Source organism: Periplaneta americana, chromosome 8 (assembly GCF_040183065.1).
Source record: "Periplaneta americana isolate PAMFEO1 chromosome 8, P.americana_PAMFEO1_priV1, whole genome shotgun sequence".
NCBI classification, from domain to species: Eukaryota; Metazoa; Arthropoda; class Insecta; order Blattodea; family Blattidae; genus Periplaneta; species Periplaneta americana.
This window is the reverse complement of record NC_091124.1, coordinates 170,859,879-170,874,845: the sequence shown is the minus strand read 5'-3', so window position 1 is coordinate 170,874,845 and position 14,967 is coordinate 170,859,879. Positions and strand designations below refer to the sequence as shown.

General features: G+C 36.0%; 1 long non-coding RNA gene across 1 annotated transcript in view; it reads right to left on the bottom strand.

Annotated features, from left to right (window-relative positions):
- Positions 1 to 2,087, bottom strand: part of LOC138705238 (uncharacterized) — an 825,990-nt gene extending 823,903 nt beyond the window's left edge. Inside the window, exon 1 of the long non-coding RNA XR_011333676.1 lies at positions 1,528 to 2,087. This is a non-coding gene — a long non-coding RNA (uncharacterized lncRNA). The remainder of the gene's footprint in view (positions 1 to 1,527) is intronic.
- Between the last annotated feature and the right edge of the window lie 12,880 nt (positions 2,088 to 14,967).

The following is a 14,967-nucleotide window of genomic DNA, read 5'->3' as shown; positions in this document are numbered from 1 at the left end:
AACGGATTTTAATGAATGACTCCTCATTTTGAAGCTTGCGACCCAAAGATTTTCAGAAAAATATTAGTTTTCAGTGAAATGTCAGTTTTCCTACATAATTTTCCTATTTTCCAAAATCCATCTGTCGTCAGATTTGAGAACTAGCTAATTGCATTTCAGAATAAAACAAAACACACACTACAGTAAACAATATTACACGAAGGCCATGATCTGCAAGAATGCTGACATATTTAGAGCTCAAATTAAATTGGTTATTAAAAACTTAACTTACTAAAAATAATTTACAGGTTCGATTCTGTGGCGTGTAATTTTCTGGGTACAGCTGTGTATTGGATATTAAAAACTACAAAACTTGAGGTGGTTTGATGACATTATTACCATTAGAAATGAAATATTATTGTAGTTAATGCCATGATGTGACTATTTTTCATTAATTATACATATTAATGTTATATTGATGATATGAAAGTGAAACGTTTTGGGGTTAAATAAGTAGATGTAGAGAATAACTTAAATTAGATTTTGATTTCTATATTTTACTGAGTGGCGGCTATATAGTATATGTTACTGAAAGCTATAAAACTTACGTAAGATAATAATATTACTAAAAACCAAAAAATTAATAAAAGAAGAGGAAGAAGATCTCTAAGCCAAAGAGTTTTGAAATTAATTTTCTCGCAAAAAGTAAAGATTTGTGATTTCTATACTCATAAATATCAAGTAACATCAATGCAATACATAACTGCAAATATTTTTATAGTTATTAATCAAGTGGGGTTGGGTCTTTTTGATATATTAAATGGCAGTGTGGTGTAGATATTTATATTCGTGGTTCTCTTCAGTATTGGCTCGAGAGAGAGTATCTTTCATTATTATGGAAGCAAATAACTTTCAGAATGTCTGGTATTCTTCATTGAAAATAAATCTGAGAAATGTTTATTTGAACGTCTAATGAACTTAGTTTGCAGAATTAGCTGCACAATCCACTAGTTATTATTAGATAACACACTAACCGGAAAAAAAAAATCCACAGAAATTATGATCACAACATTCTAACGAATTAAGAATATTTTAAAAGGAGACATTACGTTTCTCTCTTAACCATGAATGAATTGCTGAAAACCATTTATGAACTGAAAAATTAAATCTCCCGGTCTTTTTAAGCTGTTTTATTACCTTAACACGCCATGATATACGTCACAAAATTATCACGAAATGGTATTGCATTCTCTGGTTATGCGTTTCGACTCTTATTACATTTAATCTTTTATTTATTCACTATTAATTATAAAATTAAGTAGTTGAACAAACCTTCACGTCTAATGTAATGTTCGGGATAATTATAGATACTATCGACGGCGGACATAATTCCTCATCCGTGAGAGAGAAGCGTTTAATTACAACAAACCCCAAATTCATTCTTGCTAGAGTTTACAGTAACACACAAACAAGCTTCGAGACAGTTTTATGCTTTGAATGCGAAGCTTCACATACATATTATTTTGTTATTGAATGTTTAATACTTACCTTTAGATATTACGCGTTTCCTCGTACTTGAGATGCTCTTTAAAGATGACTGCCTGATTTGTTTTTGTTTATTTTGAGGTTATAAGTCACTATTAATTCCTACAGAACATTTAACACAATAAATTTAATTCATACAGAACATTTAACACGGAGAATTCACTATTCTGTACGCGTTCTATCAAGAGTTTAATAGTTTATTTCACTTTATATAAGTTCGTTTTGCAACAGAGAAAACAAGATATACTAGAACTGTATTACAACAATGTCTATTCTCAAGTTTGCAGCTAGCGAACATGACTGTTTTCTTTTAAGAGAGAATAGTTTACGTCTCGAAATAAGTTGGTTTTTCTCGGATAAAAGCAAATTGTTGCAATATACGACGTGTTTAACCCTGCTAATAGCTTACATCCAATTGTTCCGACTTATGGATGAGTCCAAGAACACGCGTGAAGTGTTAGGAGTAGCGAACTGTATGGGACTGGTGGGAACCGCCATCAATCGGGGATCGCACTCACTACCACACTGGGCGACACCCGGCGCGCAACTATGGGAACCGCGCGATCTCGCGCTCGGCCGGATCGTCCCGCATGAACTGCGCAGTCGCGTGGTGGTAGGGGCAATTATCTACCGGACCTTCCGCGGGTCAGTTGAGGGGGTCCTCGTGGCCGGGTGTAACTGGGCTTGAACTTCGAGTTTCATTGCTGCCAGGTTGAGAGATGGGTATCTCAACATCGAAATAGCGTCATGAACAAACTGCAGATTAAGTTCCATCAAGGTCAAACGCGTATTATACACGCAATTTGTGTCTAGGTCGTGCAGTCTCTCTTCTATATCAGTTGGTATTTAGATGGTTATTTTGGAAATGAAGAGGGCCTGATTAAAATACTTGGCTGGCCTTACGAGGGCTGGGCCTATGACTGGTCCTTACACTTGTGCACGCTTTGGCCCATTACCAATGGTGAAGGATGGGTGGGGCACAATGTCCAACACTATGTGCAGAGGTGCACTCATTACGAGTGACTAAGTGGCCGGGATCCGACGGAATGAGCGCCGTCTTAAATCACTAAGTGATATTTACGCAAATCATATTATTGTGATGTACCGATGTATGTATGACATTTCCGTGCAGGAATTCTGCATTACCTATGATGAAGGATGGGTGGAGCTGAGAAAAATTATCTACGTGCTGACGGTTTATCCATTAAGCCATACCGGATTCCAGTTCCTCTCAGTTTAAGTTCTACCCCTTAGTTTCCCTTTAGTGGCCAATCCTCATGCACTGTGTACCTCTGCACATAGTGTGTTGTATGTATGTATTTATTCACACTGCAATGGGTATATACCCGGTGGCAGTGGTAACTAATTACACTCAATAATGGCAACAATAAACTTATTAATTAAAAATACAATTAATAATAATACTAATAATTAATAATAATAATAATAATAATAATAACAACAACAACAGGGAATATACTAAATTAAATGAAACGATCACTTAAAATAACATTTGAAATATTCTAATTTGTATCTTAAAACTAAGATCGAACTAAAACCCACGAGTATATGTTCATATCTGCACAAGTACCTTTCAACATTACACTCATTTCGCTGTAAACTCACTCACTGCACTGGAACTACGACACATTTCACTGATTCTATCCTGATTTCACTAACACTTCAAAACATTTCACTGTTCAAATTCTTTGCACTGCCACTATAAACTATAAAGCTTCACTGACAGGAACACGTGTCAGTTACACAGCACACTTCACTGACACGACATACTTCTTCACTGATACAAAACACTTCACTGACACAACATAATTCTTCACTGATACAACACTTCAATAACAACATATCATTTACCCCCTTTAAGTACTGTGTATAATTACCGTCTATTAGTAAGGTCCTCAAGCCTATTTTTAAATGCATTTTTGGTTGTTGGTAAAGCCTTTAGTAAGTCTGCAGGTAAAGCATTCCAGTCCCTGATAGTACGATTGAGAAAAGAAAACTTTCCAGTGTCCGTCCTCTGCCTTCTTTCCCTCAATTTATATGAGTGGTCGTTCCTTGAAGAGTAATTTGGCGGCTGCAACCTATTTTTTATTTCTCTCCAGGCAGGCTCACCTCTGTATGTTTTGAACAGTGCGCATAATCGAATTCGCGTTCTCCTGTCCGTGAGTGTGTCCCATTTTAATGGTGAATTTTTCCGACAACACTTAAGAGCCCGTTTTTGAATCTTTACCAGTGTCTTAATATGTTCTAATCTGTAAGGATCCCAACATGCAGCACCATATTCCATTACCAATATTGTAGGAGAGCTTTCACTTGCATCACTTCAACGTGCGACAAAATGGAGAAAAAAAAACGTGAAAATTGATTTTGCAGGAACGACCAACAACTGTCACCAAATAAGAATCTCGCTTTGATTAAGTTGACCTCTAATCAATATAAAGAATTAAGGTAAATGCAAAATCTTGTAACAGTTAATTTTAGATCCACCGTAATATTTATTGCGAAACACTGAAGATAGGATAGGTTCAGGCAGGAAAGGGGACTACTTGTTGACACGATAAAACAAAGTAATCACAATAAAAACGATGTAAACACCGCAAGAAGATTTTTAAGGGCGGCTTCCACTTTCACATATATTACGGGAATAGATGCAAATCTAATAAATCGTCTACGCACATAATATTAGAAGCCTTTTCTTGCGGTTTTGCAATACTGATAAACGGCATTTGACATGTATGCAAGGGAGACAAGGGAATTATATTTATGCTTGCACAAAAAGTATTATGTCCCTACAACCCTTCACAAACCCTTGGCTTACGGACAGAAGGTCACAGGACACTACTGGGTGTTCAGTTCAAAATGTGTCTTGGCTCGCTGTATGCCGTCATGTGGCTAGCTGATGAGCCTAGAGAATTCAATCTTCCTACACTTCCGCAGCTCAGATGTATAATCTAAGAGGCAGAGAAGTTGGCTAGCAAGTACGGCGTTCATTCTGAAGAGTACGTACCGATACGTACGGTAACGCCGATAGTGGCAGGAATGTGAACTGTTTGGAAATACGTACTGTCGGGATATGGGGAGAGGGTTAAGACGATTACTTACGTATTTGTTGACATTAACTTCGACGGTCAACATGGACACGGAGCATTTGATTTGTGTTGTGGAATGTTACCGTACGCAACCGATGATAACAAATACCCTGCGTACGACTTGCCGGCGCAAAACACAGTTTGAAAGAGGTTATGGTAGCACACAGACCGTACAGACCGCCATCTGTTGCTACGACGTTCAAGTTATACCGTACACGTTCTCAAGTTCAGATTGAAGAACGCCTTAAATAATAGGCAACTTCTCTAACATATAAACTGAAACTCGCTTCAAATCGGTGACCCAACAACAGTGACGTCATGACACACTGAAAGGAACATCCAGTATTATACCTATTGGTAAACTATCTGAGGAAACCCAGGAAGCGAGGAACAAATACTATATTAGGCTTTTCAAAGAAGTCTTCGCAAGGAAAACATCAAGAAAGATACAAATACCGATATTTTACTCAGGCTACTTATTTCTTTGGACCCTTACATCACTAGGTTAAAAAATTTAAGAAGAGAAAATCGCGGTCGATTTCAATAATATTGCTGCAGTTCTCTTCGAGCCTCCATTACTCGGTGCTGCCGAAGGAGAAACAAGCAGCGAGGATACAGATTCTGATGGGAATGCATCTGACATCTGAATGAGTAAGATTTGTAGCAATATTCTTTCGTCTTTCATTTCAATTTTAAGCGCATTCCACATTATGAACATTAATTTATTTTTTCACTCAAATTTAAATTTTTTTTACAATAGTACAAATTTTATTTTCAGTAAAAATGGTTGCTATTTTCATTTTCATTATTAAAAACTTACCCACTTCAATAATTGAATGTACATACCAAATTTTATGAAAATTGAGCGGTTAGTTTCCGAGATATGATTTTTGGCCGGCTAGACTCGCTAAATTACACACTGTGATGCGGTGTGACTGGAGATTGATACCTTCGCCAGTGTTTAGAATATTCGTGCCGAACAAAACGTAACTGTGAATGTTGTCGATTTCCCTACACCGAAAAGCTCTCAACCTCGTGTCAAAGTGCGTCTGAAAAAACAAACACGCCCGGTGACGCACGCGATGCACCCGAAAAGTTCTTCACGCTTCACAGCGTCGCGTTATAAAGCGAACAAGCGCCGCCATACAGTACACGACACAATTCATAGCGTAGGTACTACAGAACGTTTTATCTACTTGACGTCCTACGTTTAACTCTGTGGTGCATGTGTAGGGCTATATATGACGAAGAGAAGTACGGTATGGCTTTGGGATGCCAGCAGATATACAGTAGGCTATCCTAGAAATGCGATATCGCAAGTAGTGAAAATTTCCTTAATATACCATGATATGTTTTTCATTTCATAAGTGGGCATAATATTAAATTTAATTGGGCGCTGTGAGCGAAAATTTCATAACGTATGAGTACTATATTTTCCTCGTTTTACACATTCATCGTACGTGATTAACAATTGATCCAGTCTTGCTTGTACGACTTGAATTGATAAAATTGATGAATTTAATTTCTGTTGCCATAAACTTGTAGTGGTATTTAAAATGGAATTATCTCGAAACTTATGTTTTGTAACATTACAACTTTTCTTTATATACTTCTGGACATCATTTTATAACTTTTTCCCAATACACTGGGTGAACAATCCTCCGAGCGCCCGCTTACACTGAATGCTGGTCTTGGGCGAGTCAAGCCGATAACAGTGGTGAACGAGTGGAAGTAAATCTAACTATAGTTTGTCGGGTAAGTTATTACTAGACTTCGTTGAATTGCCACACGCAGAATGCGATCAGGTTGCCGATGTACGGTAGTATAGAGGAGGTGAGCGACCGCCCGGTGTCGTAGTATAAGCAGTTCATGTTAAGAGTTGTGACCGGTCCAAATAGATAGAGCAGCTACAGCTAATGCATACCTAAGTAAGAACTTGTTTTTAAAATCGTGTCCAAAAGCATCATCCTGTTAGAATCGTCTAAACTACAACTCTCAGAAGCCCCTAATATAGTGGATAAAGTATCACAAACCGTTATCCAAAAAACAATTCACTAATTTCAGAAAAAATGAAATGTAAGTTGAAAAACGTTATTGCTAAAATTTCTGCCTATTCACAACTTCGTACTATAAATGATGTACCATCAGGTCACGACAAGATATCTGAAGTTGGTATACTAAAAAGTAGTGACTCCGTTCTTGAAATATGTACGTATTACATCGTGTGATGTTGAACGTACATTTTCCCAAAATAAAAACTGTTTAAGTGACCATCGGAGGAGGTTACTTTGCAGTCGCTCAAAATGTACGCAACTCTTCACTGCACTGCATATATTCAAGGATGATGTGAGTATCTTACATTAAATTTTAAGAGTTAATATATTTCACTATAAAATAATTTGTGTATTTACATGTTTAGACATTTCCTACTTCAATGATCATTCATTACATTTCTTGAATGCAGGATACAGGTTTTATTGCAACCGCAGTATACTGCTCAGTGTTTACATCAGAGACATACTTCATCCTTTACACGCCTCCTTCTCATAGTCTATACCGCGTGCGCAGTAAACCTTGCGATTCTCGTGGCAATTCCACGAAGTCTAGTTATTACTAACCAACACTTCAAATAATGACTATTAAACACTTTAAAAATAAACAGTTAAAAAGTAAAATAGAAGTAATTTACTTACCCATATCAAGCAAGATTTTAATTTCAGTAACCTTGCAGCCGTTCGTAAAGGGCCATAGGAAATTTCCATTTCCCGAGAAAGGCGTTGAAGTGATTTCTAGGTTAACTTTCCGAAGCCATGTCCAATGTTATCTAGAGTTTCTTCTGTGAGTACTGTACGTGATTGTTTACTCTTCTTATCAAGAACTCTTCCCGTTTAACGAAAGTTCTTTACCAGTCTTTGAATTGAACTTCGATACCAGGGAATCTCTCTTGAAATATTCTTTGAGAATAGAATACCTGAATTGAGCCATACTCACTTAATTGAGACACTGTATTACGTCGTCTAAAGAACACGAGCTTATCTTGCAAGAGTACAACTCACACTGACGCCTGGCGCGATCTAGAGCGCAATGGAGGCGGAGATTTTATAACCACCTTAGTAGCTAGATCATCCGACTAGCAGTAGGCGTGAAAGCGCGGATGAGCGAAAGGTTGTTTATCCAATATTTTACTATCTACTCTTTAAATTTTTTATAAAGTATGGAATTTATTAACAGTATATATTGGGAGCAAAAATAAAAATGAAAAAATTAAGTAAATTTTGGGCATTTGTATAAAAATATATCTTATAAGTTACTATTGCAATTAAAGCCTTGATTTAATAAAATAAGCACAACGAATAACAAAATACATGTATCACTCAAAATTTCAGACTTTCATATCTACTAGGTAAACACTGTCTGTATGTATCTATTTATTCACACCCGGTGGCAGTGGTAACTAATTACCAAAGCTCGGAAGTTGGGGACTTGTGTCTTTGAACGTGGCTAAGCGACCGGACTTCAATGTCAACAAACTCCCGCTTCCAGCACGGAGGTACTGTCAGGTCTGCTATAAAAGTGGTTCCTGGCTGGAACAACATAATGATAATATTATGATAGGTTGAAACATCTAATTTTATAGCATATATATAAATAAACATGCAAAATACATCAAATTTACAGTTCTGCTCTGTACATTTCATTACAGTGTATGACTACATGCATTCGAAGATTTTCGAACCCATAAATTCTTCGTCTGTTAGTTAAACACGATTTGAAACGAAGGAAACTTATTTCCACGTCACATGAAGTGACGGGAGCAAACTTTAATTTTTTAATTTTATTTATTTTAACTAGCTACCTAGTGAGTACAAATTGCATTTATAAAATAAAAATGTTTCTAGCCACTACCGTAAGAGTCAGGCTCGTGTACGGTGTGGTCTTAGTGAATAATATAACATAAAATTTACAAGGACAGTTTACTAAATACAGTAATTAACTTAATTCAAACCAATAAATACAACACAAGAGCAAGAATAAAGAAGAAAGGGAAAACGAGAGAAAAATACACATTTAATATAAATTGACAATCCGACAGAAGCCAGTGATATTCAATAAAAACATGAATATAGTCGATAGAAATAAAAGGTAAAAAAAGTACATTTGTTACTATTATATATCATGGATAATTTTACAAAATTCTTTTTTAAAAGTTTCAATTTTAAAAAATTTCAAATTTGGAAAATGGTTTGAAATTTTATTATAAAGTCTTGGGCCTAAATAAAATACTGAATATTTCACTGTCACTGTTTCCTGTTCGATTTTCAGCAGATCTCGTATCTGAGAAAGATAAGTATATCCTAAATTTTTCTCGCAAATAGTTTTCAATTAATGTATCACTACTAGGGAAGGTCCCTCTACGACTTGATCCATGGCTATGGACAAATTCTCCATCAATTTAAAGGACTGCAATGTATTTCAATGAATGCCCGTTTCCAGCTCTAGTTTATGTGTGGTACAACTTACAAGATATAAACTCTGCATTAGAAGAAAATAATGTATCTCCTCAGAATTCCTCCACGAAATTCTGTACCTAAAATTTAAGAAATGCATTTTCAAACTTCCATAACACCCATTCGAATAACACGTATTTTCTAATTCCTCAAACAGACCGTTTACCTGTAATTCTCTTAATGTCATTGGCTTCGACGTGACACAGTTTATTCGTTCGTCTTCTTGCCATTCGATGTGACCACTTTCTTAGTACAAACGACTGTCCCTGAGCACTTGCAGCGTGAGCTTTGTGTACGTTATGCCTGTAACCTTACTCAAGCACACGACACACAAGTCCCCAAGATCCGAGCTTTGCTAATTACACTCAATAAAGACAATAATAAACACAATTAATAAAAAATACAATTAATCACAATACTAATAATTAATACTAACAATAATAATAATAATAATAATAATAATAATAATAATAATAATAGTAGTAGTAGGGAACATCCTAAATTAAATGAAGCACGATCACTTAAAATAACATTTAAAGTAAATCTAATTTGTATCTTAAAACTAAGTTCGAAATAAAACCCACGAGTATGATATGTTCATATCTGCACAAGTACCTTTCAACACTACACTCATTTCGCTGTCAACTCACTCACTGCACTGGAACTACGACACATTTCACTGATTCTATCCTGATTTCACTAACACTTCAAAAACATTTCACTGTTCAAATACTTTGCACTGCCACTATAAACTATAAAGCTTCACTGACAGGAACACGTTTCACTTACACAACACACTTCACTGACACAACATAATTCTTCACTGATACAACACTTCGATAACAAAATATCAAATTACACCCTATAAATACTGTGTATAATTATCGTCTATTAGTAAAGTCCTTAAGCCTATTTTAAATACAATTTTGGTTGTTGGTAAAGCCTTTAGTAAGTCTGCAGGTGAAGCATTCCAGTCCCTGATAGTACGATTGAGAAAAGAAAACTTTCCGGTGTCCATCCTCTGTCTTCTTTCCCTCAATTTACAAGAGTGGTCGTTCCTTGAAGAGTAATTTGGCGGCTGCAACCTATTTTTTATTTCTCTCCAGGCAGGCTCACCTCTGTATGTTTTGAACAGTGCGCATAATCGAATTCGCGTTCTCCTGTCTTCATGATCCTCTTGACCAATCTTTTGAACGAAATACATTTTCTTCAGGATTTGCACCAATTGTACCATTTATCATTTCATTATTTGGAAACAGTTGGACACTCCAATAAACAAAAGCAATTGTGAGCCATGCTTTTTAGTTTCAGTACTCTGTGATTTATGTTCAGAGGAAGGAAGAACAGTAATTGTTTGTATGCATCTCAAGTTGCACAACACAGAACTGCACGCATTGTATTCTTCACCTGACATAATTAGGAACATTAAATCCAGACGTCTGAGATGGACAGGGCATGTAGCACGTATGGGCGAATCCAGAAATGGATATAGAGTGTTAGTTGGGAGACCGGAGGGTAAAAGACCTTTGGGGAGGCCGAGACGTAGATGGGAGGATAATATTAAAATGGATTAGAGGGAGGTGGAATATGATGATAGAGACTGGATTAATCTTACACAGATTAGGGACCGATGGCGGGCTTATCTGAGGGCGGCAATGAACCTTCGGGTTCCTTAAAAGCCATTTGTAAGTAAGTGTGCATCTCATATGTAATTAGTCGGCAAGAAGGGAACTGGTCACCCTACACAATTATCTCTTGGCCTAGTTGTCTCATAAGTAGTGCCTTCTTGGTATCACTTTTGAAGTTCAGACCTGTCTTGGGACAGTTGACTAAAGAACAACTCTATGATTATTTATGCTCGACCATGCCGAAATGTACTAATTATACATCTGGTAGCAGTCCTTTAATGCATGTCATTAAAGTACACCTACTCATTAAAGTACAGATCTTCAGCCAATGATAACTCAGCTTACATGTGTTCAGCCAATGACAAGTCAGCTTTGTACCGTTATAAAACCGCAAGTATCGATTATTCTCGGATATGCAATCGAAAGAGAATTAGCGAAAAGTCACGGAGGCAGGAAATCCAATACTGTCGCAGAAGGTTATGTTCTGTTACTATAATAATTAGCGTTAATTGTAAATAATATTCAAATAAATTCAATTTGTCATCTCGTTTTTCAATGTCGAATTCAATAATCAAGGTTATAATATTATAATATTATCAAGTTTAACGGGACTACGTCAAGGTCAATGACATTATTGTTCCTCGGAAAAAATCAATACTTTCGCGTCTGCGCACATCTCACAATTCACAACCTAGAACAAGGTCACTTCCGATCTTGTCAGTTATAAATAAAATGTATACATCTGAATATCGGTAATTTCAAGTTAGAAATATGGTCGAGCATAAAAAGTCGTATGAAACTCGCCTATAATGGTAATTAAGAAGCTCGTATGAAAATTATGAAACTCTCTTGCACTCGTTTCATAAATATCCATACTCGATTCTTAATTACTATCATTATAGGCTCGTTGCATAATGTACTATTATTACATCAATAGTTTTAATTTATTTGTGATTTATAAATGTGTACATAATAAATCGGACTCTGGTAGCATACGAAGAAATAGAGAAGATGATGAACTGTGGTACAGAAATGTAATAAAGAATAAGAGTACCGAAGCGAATAAAGACATTAGTTAAGTTCAGCGAATGGTAAGGCAAATAATGATATTAGGAAGTTCAAGTACTGCAGTATAACAGTACTAAATGTTCTCATTATATATTAAAAGCCCTTTTGCTGCAGTAATTTGGCAACGTTAGTAGGTGTGGAACACGTTACACGCCGTGCGATGTTCGTAGCTGCGGGAAGGGAATCCTCGTATTGAAATGCCTCCATTGTTATCTCATCAGCATTGAGCCGATGATGAGTGGATTTCGTGACTAACACTGAAATCTAGGACGAACTTAATTTGTGAATAATTCTACCGTCGAATGCTCAACATCCTCCAGAAACACTTTGAAGCTGTGCAACGATGTAAACAAGTATTTGAATTAGAGGAAAGATTCCTTTCGAGATTTCCTTTCAAATTCTTTGTCGCACGTGAAATCAACTAATTAAATGAGACAACTCACTGAACCCGTACCTTTCCAACGTCAAAGAATGACAACATTTCTAAGTAGAACGACAGATTTTACAACAGATATAATAGGAGTCTGCGTGCTTTCCGGTCTCTTAGAACTTAGATCGTTCATTCATTCATTCATTTATTTTATTCCATAGATCTTACATGAGCAATGAAGCTTTAAGATGTGGAACATGTCAACATTTTACAATATTACAATTACAATTTTTACAAATTTTTATAGTTTTACAATTTAGTAATTTTCTACAATTTTTACAATTTTGTACAATTTTTTACATTTTTTTACATTTTTTTACATTTTGGCGAGATGTAGTGAGATGAGATGAGGTCCGAGGATTCGCCAAAATATTACCCGGCATTTGCCTTTTCGGTGGGGGAAACCTCGGAAAAACCCAACCAGGTAATCAAATCAAAGGGGTTGATGTCAAGGACTCGCCATAGACCATCCGGCTTCAGTCCCACGGCTGGGGAAAACCTCCGAAGAAACCAAAGTCCAAAGGGGGGTCCAACCCAAGCCCGAACGCAGCTCCGGATCAGCAGCCCAGCGAGTCTGTCGACTGACCAACATCGATGGCTCTACTAAAAGTATACAATACATAGCCAATCAGATTATTAAATTTACAAACGCAAACGATCATTCATAAGTTGAGCTATATTATAATACAAAACAATTTAATTAAATTTAAGGCATAAACAATTCAACCAGTTGTGATATACAGAAATTGATAATACATATCATGCAAACTACTGCAGATGTGTAAATTTATTCTATGTGTAAGCACTTTTCTATAATAGCTTCATTCACAGTATTTCTATATTTCCGTATTTCTTTCAATGAAAAGTACGTGCTATGGAGTTTATCAAGCGTCTGTAATTCTTTTTCTTATTTACATTCTTCGTTCAAGCATTAGGTCCAATGACCCATTGTGGCTGCATTTCTAGTTTTGTTACCACCTTATCTTAGGACAGCCTAAACTCCGTTTCTCTGAAGGGATATAATTTAGTATTTCACGAGGAAATCTATTATTATCATCCATTCTTTTAATATACTGTACCCAATTATTTCTATATTTAACTATGTTCTCGTTTAAATCGGTGACATGTAGCCTACTTCTGATTTCTTAATTTAGTTTCTACCGCTTCTTGTTATGCCCACCACCGATATTAATAAACGCATTTCTGCTGCCTGTATGAGTTAGCCTACTATTATTCTTCGAATTAATATTCAATATGCTTTATTCCCAAACTTTTTCTATTAGAATAGGTAACTACTCCAGATATTGCTCGTTTTTCTATTGCTGGCACTTCATAATTGAAGAGTTCATAGCCATAGTGGGCCAAGCGCCATTTATTGGAAGTGGAAAAAACAAAGAGTTAAAATTAAGTGATTATAATAATTTATCGAAACATAGCAAGTAATATAAAGTGAATGAATGAATGTTAGCCATAATGTCCCATGTTGGGCACAGGCCTCCTGTGATGGGATTAGAACCCCCTCGACAGGGATGGCTCAAGTGTATTCGCTTGGTGAGCCAATCCAGGCGAGCTTGTCGTGTATACTACTTTTGTGCGAGATCGTGTGTATTTGCTTGTTTTCCGCACAGAACCAATACGCGGTAAGTGTGAAATACCACATTCAGTATTCCCAACGTAACACACATAACAATTTCCCTCTTCTTACCGCTTAAGCGCGACATTCATTTTACTGCTTTAGGCTTTTAACGTATTACTTTTAGAGACGTTTAACATAGTAATAATTATAAATTGGAAACTTACCACTGCAATTTCACCTAAATTGCAATGTTAATTATTGTTTTTAAATATTTGCAAAAATTAAGTAAAGTCTACTACTCCACGAAACTTATTGCATTCCTGATACAAGTAACATTAAGGACGCCGTGAAAAAATCAACGAGATTCCAGATGCCGATGTTATTACTGCAATATGTTATATAAATAATATTGTTAAAATATTAAAATGAAAAATAAATCATTACATAACCTTACTGTTTGTTTTAAGTTCGCATTTGTAGACTGGGGGGGGGGGAAGACAGACGTATATCACGGCCTGCTGGAGTATAGTAAACACAGAAAACATTTTCAATTTACAAATTTGTAAACCTTCGCCATTACTTGCCTACTCACGTATTACGTTTGGTTTATTTGGCTCTAGTTGAATCTGTTATCCAATATGGTATAATTGGATGGGGAGGCATTACAAAAACTGCTCTTTTTCCTCTAATTATGTTGCAAAAACGTATAATCAAAATTTGTTTGAAAAGGCGACTGGATTATCCAAAACATTTTCAATTTACAAATTTGTAAACCTTCGCCATTACTTGCCTACTCACGTATTACGTTTGGTTTATTTGGCTCTAGTTGAATCTGTTATCCAATATGGTATAATTGGATGGGGAGGCATTACAAAAACTGCTCTTTTTCCTCTAATTATGTTGCAAAAACGTATAATCAAAATTTGTTTGAAAAGGCGACTGGATTATCCAACAAATTTGATCCATTCTGAATTGAATGTTTTTAGAATGGACCAAATTTATGAATACTCTTTAATGAAATTCTATCATAAAAATAGAACGAAATTTGTAGCTCAGCCACATGCTCATAATACGAGACGAAATGAAATTCTTAAATTAGTTGAACCTAAATATTTCACATCTGCTG